General features: G+C 34.5%; 1 pseudogene; it reads left to right on the top strand.

The window, feature by feature from the left end:
- Nucleotides 1-10,962: 10,962 nt before the first annotated feature.
- LOC143231307 (uncharacterized) lies at nt 10,963-13,540 on the top strand (annotated as a pseudogene).
- Nucleotides 13,541-16,758: the final 3,218 nt, after the last annotated feature.

Below are 16,758 nucleotides of genomic sequence, written 5' to 3'. Positions count from 1 at the left end.
GTACAAGAAGAATAAACACGTGTACACAGTGAATCTGTACAAGAAGAATAAACACATGTACACAGTGAATCTGTACAAGAAGAATAAACACGTGTACACAGTGAATCTGTACAAGAAGAATAAACACGTGTACACAGTGAATCTGTACAAGAAGAATAAACACGTGTACACAGTGAATCTGTACAAGAAGAATAAACACGTGTACACAGTGAATCTGTACAAGAAGAATGTGTACACAGTGAATCTGAAGAATAAACACGTGTACACAGTGAATCTGTACAAGAAGAATAAACACGTGTACACAGTGAATCTGTACAAGTAGAATAAACACGTGTACACAGTGAATCTGTACAAGTAGAATAAACACGTGTACACAGTGAATCTGTACAAGAAGAATAAACACGTGTACACAGTGAATCTGTACAAGAAGAATAAACACGTGTACACAGTGAATCTGTACAAGTAGAATAAACACGTGTACACAGAGAATCTGTACAAGAAGAATAAACACGTGTACACAGAGAATCTGTACAAGAAGAATAAAAACACGTGTACACAGTGAATCTGTACAAGAAGAATAAACACGTGTACACAGTGAATCTGTACAAGAAGAATAAACACGTGTACACAGTGAATCTGTACAAGAAGAATAAACACGTGTACACAGTGAATCTGTACAAGAAGAATAAACACGTGTACACAGTGAATCTGTACAAGAAGAATAAACACATGTACACAGTGAATCTGTACAAGAAGAATAAACACGTGTACACAGTGAATCTGTACAAGAAGAATAAACACGTGTACACAGTGAATCTGTACAAGTAGAATAAACACGTGTACACAGTGAATCTGTACAAGTAGAATAAACACGTGTACACAGTGAATCTGTACAAGAAGAATAAACACGTGTACACAGTGAATCTGTACAAGAAGAATAAACACGTGTACACAGTGAATCTGTACAAGAAGAATAAACACGTGTACACAGTGAATCTGTACAAGAAGAATAAACACGTGTACACAGTGAATCTGTACAAGAAGAATAAACACGTGTACACAGTGAATCTGTACAAGAAGAATAAACACGTGTACACAGTGAATCTGTACAAGAAGAATAAACACGTGTACACAGTGAATCTGTACAAGTAGAATAAACACGTGTACACAGTGAATCTGTACAAGAAGAATAAACACGTGTACACAGTGAATCTGTACAAGAAGAATAAACACGTGTACACAGTGAATCTGAACAAGAAGAATAAACACGTGTACACAGTGAATCTGTACAAGAAGAATAAACACGTGTACACAGTGAATCTGTACAAGAAGAATAAACACGTGTACACAGTGAATCTGTACAAGAAGAATAAACACGTGTACACAGTGAATCTGTACAAGAAGAATAAACACGTGTACACAGTGAATCTGTACAAGAAGAATAAACACGTGTACACAGTGAATCTGTACAAGAAGAATAAACACGTGTACACAGTGAATCTGTACAAGAATCTGTACAAGAAGAATAAACACGTGTACACAGTGAATCTGTACAAGAAGAATAAACACGTGTACACAGTGAATCTGTACAAGAAGAATAAACACGTGTACACAGTGAATCTGTACAAGAAGAATAAACACGTGTACACAGTGAATCTGTACAAGAAGAATAAACACGTGTACACAGTGAATCTGTACAAGAAGAATAAACACGTGTACACAGTGAATCTGTACAAGTAGAATAAACACGTGTACACAGTGAATCTGTACAAGAAGAATAAACACGTGTACACAGTGAATCTGTACAAGAAGAATAAACACATGTACACAGTGAATCTGTACAAGAAGAATAAACACGTGTACACAGTGAATCTGTACAAGTAGAATAAACACGTGTACACAGTGAATCTGAACAAGTAGAATAAACACGTGTACACAGTGAATCACAGAATAAACACGTGTACACAGTGAATCTGTAGAATAGAATAAACACGTGTACACAGTGAATCTGTACAAGAAGAATAAACACGTGTACACAGTGAATCTGTACAAGAAGAATAAACACGTGTACACAGTGAATCTGTACAAGAAGAATAAACAGAATGTACACAGTGAATCTGTACAAGAAGAATAAACACGTGTACACAGTGAATCTGTACAAGAAGAATAAACACGTGTACACAGTGAATCTGTACAAGAAGAATAAACACATGTACACAGTGAATCTGTACAAGAATAAACACATGTACACAGAATAAACACGTGTACACAGTGAATCTGTACAAGAAGAATAAACACGTGTACACAGTGAATCTGTACAAGAAGAATAAACACGTGTACACAGTGAATCTGTACAAGAAGAATAAACACGTGTACACAGTGAATCTGTACAAGAAGAATAAACACGTGTACACAGTGAATCTGTACAAGAAGAATAAACACGTGTACACAGTGAATCTGTACAAGAAGAATAAACACGTGTACACAGTGAATCTGTACAAGAAGAATAAACACGTGTACACAGTGAATCTGTACAAGAAGAATAAACACGTGTACACAGTGAATCTGTACAAGAAGAATAAACACGTGTACACAGTGAATCTGTACAAGAAGAATAAACACGTGTACACAGTGAATCTGTACAAGAAGAATAAACACAAGAAGAATGTACACAGTGAATCTGTACAAGAAGAATAAACACGTGTACACAGTGAATCTGTACAAGAAGAATAAACACGTGTACACAGTGAATCTGTACAAGAAGAATAAACACGTGTACACAGTGAATCTGTACAAGAAGAATAAACACGTGTACACAGTGAATCTGTACAAGTAGAATAAACACGTGTACACAGTGAATCTGTACAAGAAGAATAAACACGTGTACACAGTGAATCTGTACACAGTGTACACAGTGAATCTGTACAAGAAGAATAAACACGTGTACACAGTGAATCTGTACAAGAAGAATAAACACGTGTACACAGTGAATCTGTACAAGAAGAATAAACACGTGTACACAGTGAATCTGTACAAGAAGAATAAACACGTGTACACAGTGAATCTGTACAAGAAGAATAAACACGTGTACACAGTGAATCTGTACAAGAAGAATAAACACGTGTACACAGTGAATCTGTACAAGAAGAATAAACACGTGTACACAGTGAATCTGTACAAGAAGAATAAACACGTGTACACAGTGAATCTGTACAAGAAGAATAAACACGTGTACACAGTGAATCTGTACAAGAAGAATAAACACGTGTACACAGTGAATCTGTACAAGAAGAATAAACACGTGTACACAGTGAATCTGTACAAGAAGAATAAACACGTGTACACAGTGAATCTGTACAAGAAGAATAAACACGTGTACACAGTGAATCTGTACAAGAAGAATAAACACGTGTACACAGTGAATCTGTACAAGAAGAATAAACACGTGTACACAGTGAATCTGTACAAGAAGAATAAACACGTGTACACAGTGAATCTGTACAAGAAGAATAAACACGTGTACACAGTGAATCTGTACAAGAAGAATAAACACGTGTACACAGTGAATCTGTACAAGAAGAATAAACACGTGTACACAGTGAATCTGTACAAGAAGAATAAACACGTGTACACAGTGAATCTGTACAAGAAGAATAAACACGTGTACACAGTGAATCTGTACAAGAAGAATAAACACGTGTACACAGTGAATCTGTACAAGAAGAATAAACACGTGTACACAGTGAATCTACAAGAAGTAGTGAATCTGTACAAGAATAAACACGTGTACACAGTGAATCTGTACAAGAAGAATAAACACGTGTACACAGTGAATCTGTACAAGAAGAATAAACACTGTACACAGTGAATCTGTACAAGAAGAATAAACACGTGTACACAGTGAATCTGTACAAGAAGAATAAACACGTGTACACAGTGAATCTGTACAAGTAGAATAAACACGTGTACACAGTGAATCTGTACAAGAAGAATAAACACGTGTACACAGAGAATCTGTACAAGAAGAATAAACACGTGTACACAGTGAATCTGAACAAGAAGAATAAACACGTGTACACAGTGAATCTGTACAAGTGAAGAATAAACACGAATGTACACAGTGAATCTGTACAAGTAGAATAAACACGTGTACACAGTGAATCTGTACAAGTAGAATAAACACGTGTACACAGTGAATCTGTACAAGAAGAATAAACACGTGTACACAGTGAATCTGTACAAGAAGAATAAACACGTGTACACAGTGAATCTGTACAACAGAATAAACACGTGTACACAGTGAATCTGTACAAGAAGAATAAACACGTGTACACAGTGAATCTGTACAACAGAATAAACACGTGTACACAGTGAATCTGTACAAGAAGAATAAACACGTGTACACAGTGAATCTGTACAAGTAGAATAAACACGTGTACACAGTGAATCTGTACAAGAAGAATAAACACGTGTACACAGTGAATCTGTACAAGAAGAATAAACACGTGTACACAGTGAATCTGAACAAGAAGAATAAACACGTGTACACAGTGAATCTGTACAAGAAGAATAAACACGTGTACACAGTGAATCTGTACAAGAAGAATAAACACGTGTACACAGTGAATCTGTACAAGAAGAATAAACACGTGTACACAGTGAATCTGTACAAGAAGAATAAACACGTGTACACAGTGAATCTGTACAAGAAGAATAAACACGTGTACACAGTGAATCTGTACAAGAAGAATAAACACGTGTACACAGTGAATCTGTACAAGAAGAATAAACACGTGTACACAGTGAATCTGTACAAGAAGAATAAACACGTGTACACAGTGAATCTGTACAAGAAGAATAAACACGTGTACACAGTGAATCTGTACAAGAAGAATAAACACGTGTACACAGTGAATCTGTACAAGAAGAATAAACACGTGTACACAGTGAATCTGTACAAGAAGAATAAACACGTGTACACAGTGAATCTGTACAAGTAGAATAAACACGTGTACACAGTGAATCTGTACAAGAAGAATAAACACGTGTACACAGTGAATCTGTACAAGAAGAATAAACACGTGTACACAGTGAATCTGTACAAGAAGAATAAACACGTGTACACAGTGAATCTGTACAAGAAGAATAAACAGTGAATCTGTACACAGTGAATCTGTACAAGAAGAATAAACACGTGTACACAGTGAATCTGTACAAGAAGAATAAACACGTGTACACAGTGAATCTGTACAAGAAGAATAAACACAAGAAGAATGTACACAGTGAATCTGTACAAGAAGAATAAACACGTGTACACAGTGAATCTGTACAAGAAGAATAAACACGTGTACACAGTGAATCTGTACAAGAAGAATAAACACGTGTACACAGTGAATCTGTACAAGAAGAATAAACACGTGTACACAGTGAATCTGTACAAGAAGAATAAACACAGTGTACACAGTGAATCTGTACAAAGAAGAATAAACACGTGTACACAGTGAATCTGTACAAGAAGAATAAACACGTGTACACAGTGAATCTGTACAAGAACAAGAAGAATAAACACGTGTACACAGTGAATCTGTACAAGAAAGAATAAACACGTGTACACAGTGAATCTGTACAAAAGAATAAACACGTGTGTACAGTGAATCTGTACAAAGAAGAATAAACACGTGTACACAGTGAATCTGTACAAGAAGAATAAACACGTGTACACAGTGAATCTGTACAAGAAGAATAAACACGTGTACACAGTGAATCTGAACAAGAAGAATAAACACGTGTACACAGTGAATCTGTACAAGAAGAATAAACACGTGTACACAGTGAATCTGTACAAGAAGAATAAACACGTGTACACAGTGAATCTGTACAAGAAGAATAAACACGTGTACACAGTGAATCTGTACAAGAAGAATAAACACGTGTACACAGTGAATCTGTACAAGAAGAATAAACACGTGTACACAGTGAATCTGTACAAGAAGAATAAACACGTGTACACAGTGAATCTGTACAAACAGAATAAAACAGAATAAACACAACCAGTAAACACACAGTGAATCTGTACAAGAAGAATAAACACGTGTACACAGTGAATCTGTACAAGAAGAATAAACACGTGTACACAGTGAATCTGTACAAGAAGAATAAACACGTGTACACAGTGAATCTGTACAAGAAGAATAAACACGTGTACACAGTGAATCTGTACAAGAAGAATAAACACGTGTACACAGTGAATCTGTACAAGAAGAATAAACACGTGTACACAGTGAATCTGTACAAGAAGAATAAACACGTGTACACAGTGAATCTGTACAAGAAGAATAAACACGTGTACACAGTGAATCTGTACAAGAAGAATAAACACGTGTACACAGTGAATCTGTACAAGAAGAATAAACACGTGTACACAGTGAATCTGTACAAGAAGAATAAACACGTGTACACAGTGAATCTGAACAAGAAGAATAAACACGTGTACACAGTGAATCTGAACAAGAAGAATAAACACGTGTACACAGTGAATCTGTACAACCAGAATAAAACACGTGTACACAGTGAATCTGTACAAGAAGAATAAACACGTGTACACAGTGAATCTGTACAAGAAGAATAAACACGTGTACACAGTGAATCTGTACAAGAAGAATAAACACGTGTTCACAGTGAATCTAAACAACAGAAGAATAAACACGTGTACACAGTGAATCTGAAACAACCAGAATAAACACGTGTACACAGTGAATCTGAAACAAACAGAATAAACACGTGTACACAGTGAATCTGTACAACCAGAATAAACACGTGTACACAGTGAATCTGTACAAGAAGAATAAACACGTGTACACAGTGAATCTGAACAACCAGAATAAACACACGTTTACAAGTGAATCTAAACAAGAAGAATAAACACGTGTACACAGTGAATCTGTACAAGAAGAATAAACACGTGTACACAGTGAATCTGTACAAGAAGAATAAACAATTGTACACAGTGAATCTGTACAAGAAGAATAAACACGTGTACACAGTGAATCTGAACAAGAAGAATAAACACGTGTACACAGTGAATCTGAACAAGAAGAATAAACACTTGTGTACAGTGAATCTGAACAACCAGAATAAACACGTGTACACAGTGAATCTGTACAACAAAGAATAAACACGTGTACACAGTGAATCTGTACAAGAAGAATAAACACGTACACAGTGAATCTGTACAAAGACAACCGTACACTGAATAAACACAAGGTGTACTTTTTACAGTGAATCTGAACAAGAAGAATAAACACGTGTACACAGTGAATCTGAACAAAGAAGAATAAACACTTGTACACAGTGAATCTGTACAAGAAGAATAAACACTTGTACACAGTGAATCTGAACAAGAAGAATAAACACTTTTGTACACAGTGAATCTGAAACAAGAAGAATAAACAATTGTACACAGTGAATCTGTACAAGAAGAATAAACACGTGTACACAGTGAATCTGAACAACCAGAATAAACACTTGTACACAGTGAATCTGAACAAGAAGAATAAACACTTCTACACAGTGAATCTGAACAACAAGAATAAACACTTGTACACAGTGAATCTGAACAAACAGAATAAACACGTGTACACAGTGAATCTGTACAACCAGAATAAACACGTGTGTACAGTGAATCTGAACAAGTAGAATAAACATTTCTACACAGAGAATCTGAACAACGAAAATAAACACTTCTACACAGTGAATCTGAACAACCAGAATAAACACTTGTACACAGTGAATCTGAACAAGAAGAATAAACACGTTTACACAGTGAATCTGAACAACCAGAATAAAAACTTTTTTACAACAGTGAGTGATTGTACAAGCAAATAAACAACGGGATATCAGCTGAGTTCACCGAGGAAAATCGAACCACTTTTTTTTTTGCTGTAAATCGGAAGACATACCGCTGTACAAGGGGTGCATTTCTTTTTTACAAGTGAATCTCAACAAGAAGAATAAACACGTGTCAACAGTGAATCTGAACAACCAGAATAAACACTTCTGTACACAGTGAATCTGAACAACCAGAAAAAACACTTGTACACAGTGAATCTGAACAACCAGAATAAACACTTGTACACAGTGAATCTGAACAAACAGAATAAACACTTGTGTACAGTGAATCTGAACAAACAGAATAAACACGTTTACACAGTGAATCTGAACAACCAGAATAAACACTTCTACACAGTGAATCTGAACAAACAGAATAAACACTTTGTACACAGTGAATCTGAACAACCAGAATAAACACTACTGTACAGTGAATCTGTACAAACAGAATAAACAATTCTGTACAGTGAATCTGTACAAACAGAATAAACACGTCTACACAGTGAATCTGAACAAGAAGAATAAACACGTGTACACAGTGAATCTGAACAATCTAGAATAAACACTTGTACACAGAGAATCTGAAAACAAAAGAATAAACACTTCTACACAGTGAATCTCAACAACAAGAATAAACACTTGTGTACAGTGAATCTGTACAACCAAAATAAACACTTCTGTACAGTAATCTGAACAACCAGAATAAACATTTCCGTACAGTGAATCTAAACAACCAGAATAAACACTTCTGTACAGTGAATCTGAACAACCAGAATAAACATTTTCGTACAGTGAATCTAAACAACCAGAATAAACACTTCTGTACAGTGAATCTGAACAAACAGAATAAACACTTTACACAGTGAATCTAAACAACCAGAATAAACACTTCTGTACAGTGAATCTGAACAACCAGAATAAACACTTCTGTTCAGTGAATCTGAACAAACAGAAAAAACACTTTTTTACAATGAGTGAGTCATTTTTCACAGCAAAGCCACATCGGGCTACCTACTGAGCCCAACGAGAAGAATCGAACCTCTTTTTTGCGTTGTAAATCCGAAGACATACCACTGTAGTAGAGGGGTGCATTTCTTTTTTACAATGAATCTCAACAAAAAGAATAAACACTTCTGTACAGTGAATCTGAACAACCAAAATAAACACTTCTGTACAGTGAATCTGAACAACCAAAATAAACATTTCCGTACAGTGAATCTAAACAACCAGAATAAACACTTGTACACAGTGAATCTGAACAACAAGAATAAACATTTCTCTACAATGAATTTTAACAAACAGAATAAATACTTCTTTTCAATGAATCTGAACAACCAAAATAAAAACTTCTGTACATTGAATCTGTACAACCAGAGTAAACACTTCGGAAGATTGAGTTTGAACAACCAGAATAAACACTTCTCTATAATGAATCTGAACCAACAGAATAAACATTTTTGTACAATGAATCTGAACAAACAGAATAAACACTCCTGAACAGTTAATATGAACAAACAGACAAAACAATTCTGTACAGTGAGTCTGAACAAAGAGAATAAACACTTTTGTACAGTGAATCTGAACAACCAGAATGAACACTTTTTTAAAATAAGTCAGTGATTTCTTACAGCAAAGACACAACGGGTACACTGATGAGTTCACCGAGGGGAATCGAACCTCTTTTGCGTTGTAAATCCGAAGACATACTGCTGTACAAGGGGTGCATTTCTCTTTTACAATGAATCTCAACAACAAGAATAAAAATTTCTGAACAGTGAATCTGAACAACAAGAATAAACACCTGTACACAGTGAATCTGAACAACCAGAATAAACACTTGTAAAGTGAATCTGAACAACCAGAATAAACACTTCGGTAAAGTGAATCTGAACCACCAGAATAAACACTTCGGTAAAGTGAATCTGAACAACCAGAATAAACACTTCTCTACAGTGAATCTGAACAAACAGAATAAACAATTCTTTGCAATGAATCTGAACAACCAAAATAAACACTTCTGTACAGTGAATCGAAACAACCAGAATAAACAATTCTGTACAGTGAATCTGAAACAACCAGAATAAACAATTTTGTACAATGAATCTGAACAACCAAAATAAACACTTGTTTACAGTGAATCTGAACAATCAAAATAAAAACGTTTGTACATTGAATCTGAACAACCAGAATAAACACTTCTTTACAATGAATCTAAACAACCAGAATAAACACTTCTGTACAGTGAATCTAAACAACCAGAATAAACACTCCTGTACAGTGAATCGAAACAACCAGAATAAACAATTCTGTACAGTGAATCTGAAACAAACAGAATAAAAAATTCTGTACAATGAATCTGAACAACCAGAATAAACACTTGTGTACAGTGAATTCGAACAATCAAAATAAAATCTTTCGTACATTGAATCTGAACAACCAGAATAAACACTTCTTTACAATGAATCTAAACAACCAGAATAAACACTTCTGTACAGTGAAACTAAACAACCAGAATAAACACATCTGAACAAACAGACTAAACAATTCTGTAGAATGAATCTGAACAAACAGAATAAACACCTCTGTACAGTCAATCTGAACAACCAGAATAAACACTTCTGTACAATGAATCTGAACAACAAAAGTAAACACTTTTGTACAGTGAATCTGAACAACCAGAATGAACACTTTTTTACAATAAGTGAGTGATTTCTTACAACAAAGCAACAACGGGCTATCTGCTGAATTTACCGAGGAAAATTGAACCTCTTTCTTGCGTTGTAAACTGAAGACATACCGTTGTACAAGGGTGCATTTCTTTTTTACAATGAATCTCAACAACAAGAATAAACACTTCTCAACAGTGAATCTGAACAACCAGAGTAAACACTTCTGTTCAGTGAATCTGAACAAATATAATAAACACTTCTGTACAATGAATCTGAACAACCAAAATAAACACTTTTGTACAGTGAATCGAAACAACCAGAACAAACAATTCTGTACAGTGAATCGAAACAACCAGAACAAAAAATTCTGTACAATGAATCTGAACAACCAGAATAAACACTATTGTACAGTGAATCTGAACAACCAAAATATAAACTTCTGTACAGTGAATCGAAACAACCAGAACAAAAAATTCTGTACAATGAATCTGAACAACCAGAATAAACACTTGTGTACAGTGAATCCGAACAATCAAAATAAAAACTTTTGTACATTGAATCTGAACAACCAGAATAAACACTTCTTTACAATGAATCTAAACAACCAGAATAAACACTCCTGTAGAGTAAATCGAAACAAAAAAAAACACTTTTGTACATTGAATCTGAACAATCTAAATAAACACTTGTTTACAGAAAGTTTGAACAACCAAAATTAACACTTCTGTGCAGTGAATCTGAACAACCGGAATAAACACTTTTGTACAGTCAATCTGAACAACCAAAATAAACACTTCTGAACAGTGAATCTGAAGAACCAGAATAAACACTTCTGTACAGTGAATCTGAACAAACAGAAAAAACACTTCTTTTCAATGAATCTAAACAACAAGAATAAACACTTCTTTACAGTGAATCGGAACAAACAGAATAAACACTTCTGTGCAGAGAATCTTAACAACCAAATAAAACACTAATGTACAGTGAATCTGAACAATCTAAATAAACATTTCTGTACAGAGAGTTTGAACAACGAAAATAAATACTTCTATACAATGAATCTGAACAACCAGAATAAAAACTTCTGTACAATGAATCTGAACAACAAAAATAAACACTTTTGTACAGTGAATCTGAACAACCAGATTGAAAACTTTTTTACAATAAGTGAGTGATTTCTTACAGCAAAGCCACAACGAGATATCAGCTGAGTTCACCGAGGAAAATCGAACCACTTTTTTGCGTTGTAAATCGGAAGACATACCGCTGTACAAGCGGGGTGCATTTCTTTTTTTACAATGAATCTCAACAACAAGAATAAACACTTCTCAACAGTGAATCTGAACAACCAGAGTAAACACTTTTGTACAGTGAATCTGAACAACCAGAATGAACACTTTTTTAAAATAAGTCAGTGATTTCTTACAGCAAAGACACAACGGGTTAGCTGATGAGTTCACCGAGGGGAATCGAACCTCTTTTTTGCGTTGTAAATCCGAAGACATACTGCTGTACAAGCGGGGTGCATTTCTCTTTTTACAATGAATCTCAACAACAAGAATAAAAATTTCTGAACAGTGAATCTGAACAACAAGAATAAACACCTGTACACAGTGAATCTGAACAACCAGAATAAACACTTCGGTAAAGTGAATCTGAACCACCAGAATAAACACTTCGGTAAAGTGAATCTGAACCACCAGAATAAACACTTCGGTAAAGTGAATCTGAACCACCAGAATAAACACTTCTCTACAGTGAATCTGAACAAACAGAATAAACAATTCTTTACAATGAATCTGAACAACCAAAATAAACACTTCTGTACAGTGAATCGAAACAACCAGAACAAACAATTCTGTACAGTGAATCGAAACAACCAGAACAAACAATTTTGTACAATGAATCTGAACAACCAAAATAAACACTTGTTTACAGCGAATCCGAACAATCAAAATAAAAACTTTTGTACATTGAATCTGAACAACCAGAATAAACACTTCTTTACAATGAATCTAAACAACCAGAATAAACACTTCTGTACAGTGAAACTAAACAACCAGAATAAACACTCCTGTACAGTGAATCTGAAACAACCAGAACAAACAATTCTGTACAGTGAATCGAAACAAACAGAACAAAAAATTCTGTACAATGAATCTGAACAACCAGAATAAACACTTGTGTACAGTGAATCTGAACAATCAAAATAAAATCTTTCGTACATTGAATCTGAACAACCAGAATAAACACTTCTTTACAATGAATCTAAACAACCAGAATAAACACTTCTGTACAGTGAAACTAAACAACCAGAATAAACACATCTGAACAAACAGAATAAACAATTCTGTAGAATGAATCTGAACAAACAGAATAAACACCTCTGTACAGTGAATCTGAACAACCAGAATAAACACTTCTGTACAATGAATCTGAACAACAAAAGTAAACACTTTTGTACAGTGAATCTGAACAACCAGAATGAACACTTTTTTACAATAAGTGAGTGATTTCTTACAACAAAGCAACAACGGGCTATCTGCTGAATTTACCGAGGAAAATTGAACCTCTTTCTTGCGTTGTAAATCCGAAGACATACCGTTGTACAAGCGGGGTGCATTTCTTTTTTTACAATGAATCTCAACAACAAGAATAAACACTTCTCAACAGTGAATCTGAACAACCAGAGTAAACACTTCTGTTCAGTGAATCTGAACAAATATAATAAACACTTCTGTACAATGAATCTGAACAACCAAAATGAACACTTTTGTACAGTGAATCTGAAACAACCAGAACAAACAATTCTGTACAGTGAATCGAAACAACCAGAACAAAAAATTCTGTACAATGAATCTGAACAACCAGAATAAACACTATTGTACAGTGAATCTGAACAACCAAAATATAAACTTCTGTACAGTGAATCGAAACAACCAGAACAAAAAATTCTGTACAATGAATCTGAACAACCAGAATAAACACTTGTGTACAGTGAATCCGAACAATCAAAATAAAAACTTTTGTACATTGAATCTGAACAACCAGAATAAACACTTCTTTACAATGAATCTAAACAACCAGAATAAACACTCCTGTAGAGTAAATCGAAAAAAAAAAAACACTTTTGTACATTGAATCTGAACAATCTAAATAAACACTTGTTTACAGAAAGTTTGAACAACCAAAATTAACACTTCTGTGCAGTGAATCTGAACAACCGGAATAAACACTTTTGTACAGTCAATCTGAACAACCAAAATAAACACTTCTGAACAGTGAATCTGAACAACCAGAATAAACACTTCTGTACAGTGAATCTGAACAAACAGAAAAAACACTTCTGTACAATGAATCTAAACAACAAGAATAAACACTTCTTTACAGTGAATCGGAACAAACAGAATAAACACTTCTGTGCAGAGAATCTTAACAACCAAATAAAACACTAATGTACAGTGAATCTGAACAATCTAAATAAACATTTCTGTACAGAGAGTTTGAACAACGAAAATAAATACTTCTATACAATGAATCTGAACAACCAGAATAAAAACTTCTGTACAATGAATCTGAACAACAAAAATAAACACTTTTGTACAGTGAATCTGAACAACCAGAATGAAAACTTTTTTACAATAAGTGAGTGATTTCTTACAGCAAAGCCACAACGAGATATCAGCTGAGTTCACCGAGGAAAATCGAACCACTTTTTTGCGTTGTAAATCGGAAGACATACCGCTGTACAAGCGGGGTGCATTTCTTTTTTTACAATGAATCTCAACAACAAGAATAAACACTTCTCAACAGTGAATCTGAACAACCAGAGTAAACACTTCTGTGCAGTGAATCTGAACAACCAGAAAAAACACTTCGGTAGAGTGAATTTGAACAACCAGAATAAACACTTCTGTTCAGTTAATCTGAACAAACAGAATAAACACTTCTGTACAATGAATCTGAACAACCAAAATAAACACTTTTGTACAGTGAATCTGAACAACCAAAATAAACACTACTGTACAGTGAATCGAAACAAACAGAACAAACAATTCTGTACAATGAATCTGAACAAACAGAAAAAAAAAACACTTCTGTACAGGGAATGTGAACAACCAAATAAAACACTAATGTACAGTGAATCTGAACAATCTAAATAAACACTTGTTTACAGAGATTTTGAAAAACAAAAATAAACACTTCTGTACAGTGAATCTCAACAACAAGAATAAACACTTCTGTACAGTGAATCTGTACAACCAAAATAAACACTTCTGTACAGCTAATCTGAACAACCAGAACAAACATTTCCGTACAGTGTATCTAAACAACCAGAATAAACACTTCTGTAGAGTGAATCTGAACAACCACAATAAACATTTTCCTACAGTGAATCTAAACAACCAGAATAAACACTTCTGTACAGTGAATCTGAACAAACACAATAAACACTTTCGTACAGTGAATCTAAACAACCAGAATAAACACTTCTGTACAGTGAATCTGAACAACCAGAATAAACACTTCTGTTCAGTGAATCTGAACAAACAGAAAAAACACTTTTTTACAATGAGTGAGTGATTTTTCACAGCAAAGCCACATCGGGCTACCTACTGAGCCCAACGAGAAGAATCGAACCTCTTTTTTGCGTCGTAAATCCGAAGACATACCACTGTAGTAGAGGGGTGCATTTCTTTTTTACAATGAATCTCAACAAAAAGAATAAACACTTCTGTACAGTGAATCTGAACAACCAAAATAAACACTTCTGTACAGTTAATCTGAACAACCAAAACAAACATTTCCGTACAGTGTATCTAAACAACCAGAATAAACACTTCTGTAGAGTGAATCTGAACAACAAGAATAAACATTTCTCTACAATGAATCTTAACAAACAGAATAAATACTTCTTTGCAATGAATCTGAACAACCAAAATAAAAACTTCTGTACATTGAATCTGTACAACCAGAGTAAACACTTCGGAAGATTGAGTTTGAACAACCAGAATAAACACTTCTCTATAATGAATCTGAACCAACAGAATAAACATTTTTGTACAATGAATCTGAACAAACAGAATAAACACTCCTGAACAGTTAATATGAACAAACAGACAAAACAATTCTGTACAGTGAGTCTGAACAAACAGAATAAACACTCCTGAACAGTGAATCTGAAGAACCAGAACAAACACTTTTGTACAGTGAATCTGAACAACCAGAATGAACACTTTTTTAAAATAAGTCAGTGATTTCTTACAGCAAAGACACAACGGGTTATCTGATGAGTTCACCGAGGGGAATCGAACCTCTTTTTTGCGTTGTAAATCCGAAGACATACTGCTGTACAAGCGGGGTGCATTTCTCCTTTTACAATGAATCTCAACAACAAGAATAAAAATTTCTGAACAGTGAAACTGAACAACCAGAATAAACACTTCGGTAAAGTGAATCTGAACCACCAGAATAAACACTTCGGTAAAGTGAATCTGAACCACCAGAATAAACACTTCTCTACAGTGAATCTGAACAAACAGAATAAACAATTCTTTGCAATGAATCTGAACAACCAAAATAAACACTTCTGTACAGTGAATCGAAACAACCAGAACAAACAATTCTGTACAGTGAATCGAAACAACCAGAACAAACAATTCTGTACAATGAATCTGAACAACCAAAATAAACACTTGTTTACAGCGAATCCGAACAATCAAAATAAAAACTTTTGTACATTGAATCTGAACAACCAGAATAAACACTTCTTTACAATGAATCTAAACAACCAGAATAAACACTTCTGTACAGTGAAACTAAACAACCAGAATAAACACTCCTGTAGAGTGAATCGAAACAACCAGAACAAACAATTCTGTACAGTGAATCGAAACAAACAGAACAAATAATTCTGTACAATGAATCTGAACAACCAGAATAAACACTTGTGTACAGTGAATTCGAACAATCAAAATAAAATCTTTCGTACATTGAATCTGAACAACCAGAATAAACACTTCTTTACAATTAATCTAAACAACCAGAATAAACACTTCTGTACAGTGAAACTAAACAACCAGAATAAACACATCTGAACAAACAGACTAAACAATTCTGTAGAGTGAGTCTGCACAAACAGAGTAAACACCTCTGTATAGTCAATCTGAACAACCAGAGTAAACACTTCTGTACAATGAAT

Source organism: Tachypleus tridentatus, chromosome 11 (genome assembly GCF_004210375.1).
Source record: "Tachypleus tridentatus isolate NWPU-2018 chromosome 11, ASM421037v1, whole genome shotgun sequence".
In the NCBI taxonomy this organism is placed as follows: Eukaryota; Metazoa; Arthropoda; class Merostomata; order Xiphosura; family Limulidae; genus Tachypleus; species Tachypleus tridentatus.
This window is presented reverse-complemented; position numbering and strand designations above follow the sequence as displayed.